We start from the raw sequence: 6,449 nt of genomic DNA on the forward strand, positions 1-6,449 counted from the left end.
TTGTCTTTGTTTAGAGTGTTGATTTCAAGTTATTATTGATAATGGTAAGAGAAAAAAAGCTAGGCAAAGGAGATTAGATTCAGAGTTCTTGTTTTGAAAAGAAAAAAGGGGAAGTGTTGTGGGATAATGCCTTGTACCCTGTAAAGATTTGTTACTTGTATTGGTTTAATAAAACACTGATTGGCCAGTAGCCTGGCAGGAAGTATAGGTGGGACAACCAGACTAAGAGAATTCCGGGGAGAGGAAAGGCAGGGTCAGCCACCAGTCAGATGCAGAGGAAGCAAGATAAGAATGCTTCACTGATAAAAGGTACCAAGCCATGTGGCTAACATGGACAAGAATTATGGGTTAATTTAAGTTGTAAGAGCTAGTTAATGATAAATCTGAGCTAATAGGCTAACCAGTTTATAATTGTTATAAACATCTGTGTGTTTCTTTGGGACTGAATGGCTGTGGGACAGGGCAGGACATAAACTCCATTTATAACAATGGGCTACCAAGTTTCTGACACCTCCTTCCATACCTGTCCAGGAATGCACAGCTCAGTGTCTCTTCTGGATTCCACCACCCAGTAATCCTTGCCCACGGAAGGAAAGGTGTCTGCATTTAAGGCCATCATGCAGCATGCTCTAGAGATTGCTGAGAGGTGTGATAGCTTCTCTGACTTTCGATTTCCCCAAATCCGGGGACTTTCTTTCTCAGATGAAAGTGAAACATAGAAAGAAATGCTTCTGAAATCTGATTTAAAACCTACTGCTTTAACAGGCCCCTGAGAAGCAACCCCTGTCAGTCATTCTATTGACTGTTTTTAAACAAAATGAAGTGATCTCTGCATGATATCCGGAGGAAGAGATTTACTAGGGTTAGCAACAAAAAGAATGGGGACATCCCATAGAAAAGGGGGGTACAGAAGTAAGAGCAAGTATTTGTTTTTTAAAGTGTCTGTTTAGAATTTTGTGGTTGGAAACACTGAACTGGAGCTGTTTAATCAAGCAGGGAAGGGATACCTCAACCCACCAGGAGCATAAAGCTCCAAACCACCGTGCAACGTTTTGGCAAATAACAAAACTGGTAAGTGTGCTGCTATGGCTACTGCATGAAGGGTGAGCCACTGGGGAACAGAGCATCACATTGTGTGCCTGCACTTTGTTCTCTTCTGTATCTCCAAGCTGTAGACCCAGCTTTGCCCACACACTCTCCCCCACTTCAGATTTTTCTCATTGGCATTTTCTGAAACCTTCCTCACCATTGCATCCATAAGGATGGAACTGTAGAATACTGCTGCCATGTTAGTTCAAAGTTTACCGTGGGTCAGAAGATTTTAACCTGATGTATTGTCAAGTGTAAAAATTTTGCAAAGGTCCTGGTTTGGAATACAGAGATGAAGAAAGGTCTGGAGTGTTTCAGTAAAATGTGAGGTGACAAAACTCTCGGTTCATCTTGTTTAAAAACCGACTATCAGCAGCCTATTGTTTAATTTGTTTTTTCCTGAAACTCATCTTTGGGGAAGCAAAACCAAAACCAAAACAGATCTACTCTACTTCATACGCTAAATATTCATGAGTTTCTCTAGGTCCTCAACAAAAGTGTGAAGAAAACCAGTAAAAAGCATTCCAAATAAGTTGAATCAACAACACTGTAACTGAATTCCAGAATAAATCAAGATGGGTCTCTCACCATAAGAATCACCAGTAAATTGTGCTGTGTCCGAGCAGAACCTGTTTCTGTTCTTGCAGGATGGAACCTTACGTGATATTGCCTCACTAGTTTCCAAACTCACGTTCCACTCAGTTCAGGCTTCTTAGTGCCTCTCTGATTCACCTCCAACATGAAGCACTCCTATTAATCAGCAACAAGAGCTTTAACATGCCCGGATCTTCTGAAGGCTAAGGCAGTGGCCAGCCAGATGTTCAAGAGGGATACCGCTCTGCAGACTGACCACAGATGCTGTGGTTCTATAGCTGACCGTGGGCAGCTGACCCTGGAAATGGATAGCCACTTCCATTCACACACTGTCGAATGGTAAGACATGATAAAAGGGGTGCTAGGTTCACACCCGTAGGCTTCTCAGCAAACCCTGAAATTGGAAGAGGTTTTTGATCATAGCAAAGCCTGAGTCAAATTGCTTTGAAAGGTATTTTTATTCTGCGGTGACTCCCTCTCTGTATCCACCCTTCTGCTCTCTCTCTGTCCTGGAATGAGTGGGGAAAACAGGTGCAGTCTGTTCCTCTAAAGTTTTATTATTTCTGGGAGCAGGACACTAGGAAACAGGAGAAATGGTTTCCCAGAGCCTATTCAGCCTCTAAGTAACCTGGAGAGTTTTGGGCACCTAGACGATAGTGTTTATCTTACTTGCACTAAGTAGATGCTGTAGTTATAATTCATTTGTATTTTAATAAATAAAGCTTGCCTGAAGTTCACAGAGTAAAACAGCCCAACTGATCAGCCTTACAGACCAGGCAGTGGTGACACACACCTTTAATCACAGAAGCCACACTAGTTTGCCACTGAAACCAGGCAGTAGTGGTGCACACCTTTAATCCCAGCACTAGAGAGGATTATAAAACAGGAGGAGACAGCTCTCAGTCTCAGTCTCATTCTGAGTTTCCTGGAGGCAGGATCGCCATTTTGGACTGAGGTAGAGATAAGACCCAGTGGCTGGCTGTTTGCTTTTCTGACCTTCAGGTTGAACCCCAATTTCTGTCTCTGGGTTTTTATTAATTGTGCTACAAGATGTGGCAAAAAGAATGATGTCATGGTGTCCTTTTATGCCTTTCCTTGGTTCCTGTACCGCCTGGTAAATTCTCCCTGTTTTCATTCTTGACCTTTCCAGCTAAGTGGATCTGCGGAGCTTCACCGCACAAAGCTCTTGGAGCCTCACCGCACAAAGCTCTTGGAGCCTCACTCCCCCAGCTGGCCAAAATACAACCTAGTAGCTGTAAAGAAAAACGTCCAATGGGAAGGGAATGGGAGTGGGGGCGGGTGGGATGGGTGGAGTATAGGATAGTAGAAGCACGTTAGCCAGCGAGTTATGAAGTGTGGTGTAGCTTTAGAACGGTCAACAGAGCTAATTTCTGGATGGTAAGGGGCAGGAGAGACGTGTGTGGATCCCATTGGGCGAGTTCTTGTTCAGCACACGAGCATTCCAGCTTTGGGAAAAGTCTTCCAAGGTAGGGAAAAAAAAAAAAAAGATCTGGGACTTTCCTTTTATGCTTGTTTCCCCAGCCTCTGTTGACCTCAACACTGTCCATTAGGAGACCACGTGATCACAGAAGACTGGGCTGGACCAAGCATGAAAGACCCTGTAGCTTGGCTTTTGCACTTTCAGAGGAGGGATAGAGGCTCCATTCGGAAGATGGCCATGGCTTAGTGAACTTCATAAAACTTCCCAAATGGTTATCTCTATAAAGAACTGATAGATGGGTTTGACTCTGCTTAATGGGGGTCCAAACTTCCCTTTCCGAGTCCCAGCATGGGTTCCTATCCAGCCCCTGTGGTAGAAGCCTTTAAGCTGCAGCCCCTAACATGCACTACGGCTTGCCTTCTGCGATTGTTTCGTAGGCGAGCGTCCCACCAGCCGGCAGCTCAGGGTGTTTGAGGGAGCAGAAACGAGTGACTTTTCAGTCCTAACTTGTGCCCTCTGGGGAAGAAAGTGTCTTGGTCAAAATAATATGAACAGCAAGCCTCCTGAAATGAAAATGAACAAATGGCATCCAGTTGGAGCCCAGGCTCCTTCCAGGTCTCCACCCACACAGGAAGAGACTGTGCTTCCCGGTATGCGCCTGCGCACTGCCTCTGGTGTTTATTTCAAAACCCTGCCTGAGAAAGTTGCGCGGGACTCTTGTCACCTAGACAAACAGCTTAGTCTCCCCTTTGAACCTGAGGGAAGCCAGACAGAAATTATGTGAATTTGACAAGCTGGAGAAAGAGGTTGTCCTTGGCTGTTGCTCAGACCCCTGAGGGACATCTTCACATATGGCGCAAGACCTGCCCAGAAGGGAGGCCCTGGGCAGCCCCCAGGCTTCCCAAGGCCTCTTCTTTATTATCAGTTTCTCCCTTGCTTCTGCCTAAGCTATCAGAGTCTGCAGGCAGGTTGGGCAGCTGGGCTGTACTCCCAGCAGCTCCGCTGTGATTAAAAGGGCAACTGGGCCCCTCCACCTTTTCTTCCGGTGCCTGTGTGGGCATCATCTTGAGCAAGAGCTGCCTGGCAGGTGACCGCAGATCCTGTATAATCCTTCTGCCTTGGCCTCCTTTCCCAAGATCCCCTTCCGCTGTTCGTACTCACACTTGCTTTCTAACAGCTAGAAGGGAATTAAAGTGTGCTAAAGGAACAGGCTAGAAGACTCGCAAGTCCAATGGCAAATCCGTTTTCTTTTTGCTTCACGTCCTACTATTATCTGTGGCGGTTGGGGTTTGGCTTTTGTGTCATTAGAAAGGAACGTTGGTGTGCCCCAGAATTTCTTAAGCAGCACTTGCAAAGCAAGTTGTGGATTCCCGCTTCAGAACTCAAGCAGGCAATGTATATTCTTGGGCAGTTAAGTGTGAAGAAACGGCGTTTGGAGCAGCAGACACTGACGGAACGGCCTACTGTTCTCCAACCCCTGTGGTAGAACCCTGGAGATACAAAGGCGATAAGGCACACCCCGCCACCTCTAAGTCTGAATTTCTCTCAAACTTTCACTTCACAGTAAAACACGAGACTGATTAGCACTTTTTTCCCTAACAATGATTTTAGGAGAGTGGGATTGTGGGATTGTCCAAGAAGCTCTTTGCATCTATTCATGGCTGGGAGTGTGCACCTGTAGCAACCAGCATATACAGAAGAGGAAGCCTCCTTTATTTACTTAATGATGCATCCTGGGGTCTTCCAATACACAGGTTTCAGTGTGTTTCAAAGAAATCTCACCTAGAGTCCTACTGTGATGTGTGGAACAAGACCAAGCACTGCAGAGTATTGGACATGCTGTTGATGGGAAGCGGACTCAAAGGAGAATGAGATCTCGGCATCGGTGGCACAGAAAGTTGGAAGGGACTTGGCTGTGGAGGTAATGGGAGATCTCAGTAAGCAGCAATGAAACAGATGTGCAAAAGTACAGGAATGACAGGCTCTATAATGTGTAAAAGCCATATGTCTGTCTTTATGTGTACAGAGAAGTTTTTTAAATAATACTCAATGATATTTGGTTGACGTTGGCAGTGGCATATGAACATGATTAGGCATGGATCTGAAATACAGACCGTTTACCTGAGATCGGGATTGTGGGAGATTCATTTCACTATGCTGATGGAGAGAAGCTATATGGCATGGCGTCGGGCGCAGACACATTTGGATCTTCGTCTTCAGCCATTGACTGACACAGCTGAATGAGAGGCCGGGGTAACACTGTGAGATGGAGAAGACCTAAGCTGTATTCTGCCTGGCTGCATAAGTCAAAATCTACGGTAAACAGGAGTTACTACTTTGAGCCCCTGAATTTCCGGGTCTGTAGTTCATTTCACAGGAATAGATAATAAGATCATCATATCTTAAAGTTCAGGAACTCGTCCCAGAAGCAGAAACCGCTTCTCAAAATTCTTCTTTAGACACGCCACCACCTTAGACAGGAAAACAAAATTCTGGTGAACAAGAATGTGTAGTCAGAGAAACCCTCAGATCAGAGGCTGCTGGGACAGCCAGTTGCTATTGTTGTGGATGAATCACCGGTGAACCCTACACACCCAGGAATCTGAGCACTACAGTTATTTTGCTTCCCCTATCGGCAGCTTTCTTCTTAACAGCCTTGAAGTTGTTTCTTTAGCTGGATGTGCTCGCTTCAGGTGTGCTCATCACTCTTGCCATTAGGGCCAACAGCCTAGAAACTGCCCTTCCCAACATTCTCCCCAGCAGAGGTCTGACAGCCAGATGTGCTTGCCTGTGACTTAGGAGGGCCCAGAGCAAGGGAAACTGGAGCGCTGCTCCCCTGCTGGGGAGGGCAGAAGTGTGGGTTTCGGCAGTTATCAGATTCTGCGCTGACTCCCAGACAGCTCTCTGTGAATCATCCACACCAGTTCAAGAGGCAGATGTGATCAGCAGCAGCAGCTTCCTGAAGTCTCTGCATCTTCGTGTGTCTGAGAGCGAACAGCAGATGTGAAAGCATGTGGCTTCCCCTCACCTTCCTTCCCTGAATTCTCCTGGCTCTTCTACAAGTTTTGGATGCACCCGATTCCTTGTATTAAATTCCTTTTCTAACCCAATAACAAAGTGTGACTTCTGGGTTTCTCTCCTAACATACATGAGGTCTGGATGAAAGGGTGACAAATAATGAAGAAGCATTTTGTTACATGTACACATGCGTACTATTCATTTTTACAAATAACTGGGTGTCCCCTCCTTAAAATTTGGAACAAAAATGCTTGGCATACAGCATAGCAGGCAGCAAATGAGGGATCATAAAGTAGAAAGAAACAAG

The 6,449-nt window shown here is 45.7% G+C and overlaps 1 long non-coding RNA gene across 1 annotated transcript; it reads left to right on the forward strand.

Moving 5' to 3' along the window:
• Positions 1 to 367: 367 nt before the first annotated feature.
• On the forward strand, positions 368 to 6,225 carry LOC125406108 (uncharacterized). Its single transcript, XR_014997088.2, has 3 exons — positions 368 to 1,071; positions 4,879 to 5,045; positions 5,198 to 6,225. It is a non-coding gene; the product is annotated as an uncharacterized LOC125406108 (long non-coding RNA).
• The last annotated feature ends 224 nt before the right edge of the window (positions 6,226 to 6,449 follow it).

Source organism: Myodes glareolus, chromosome 15 (genome assembly GCF_982192425.1).
Source record: "Myodes glareolus chromosome 15, mMyoGla1.1, whole genome shotgun sequence".
In the NCBI taxonomy this organism is placed as follows: domain Eukaryota; kingdom Metazoa; phylum Chordata; class Mammalia; order Rodentia; family Cricetidae; genus Myodes; species Myodes glareolus.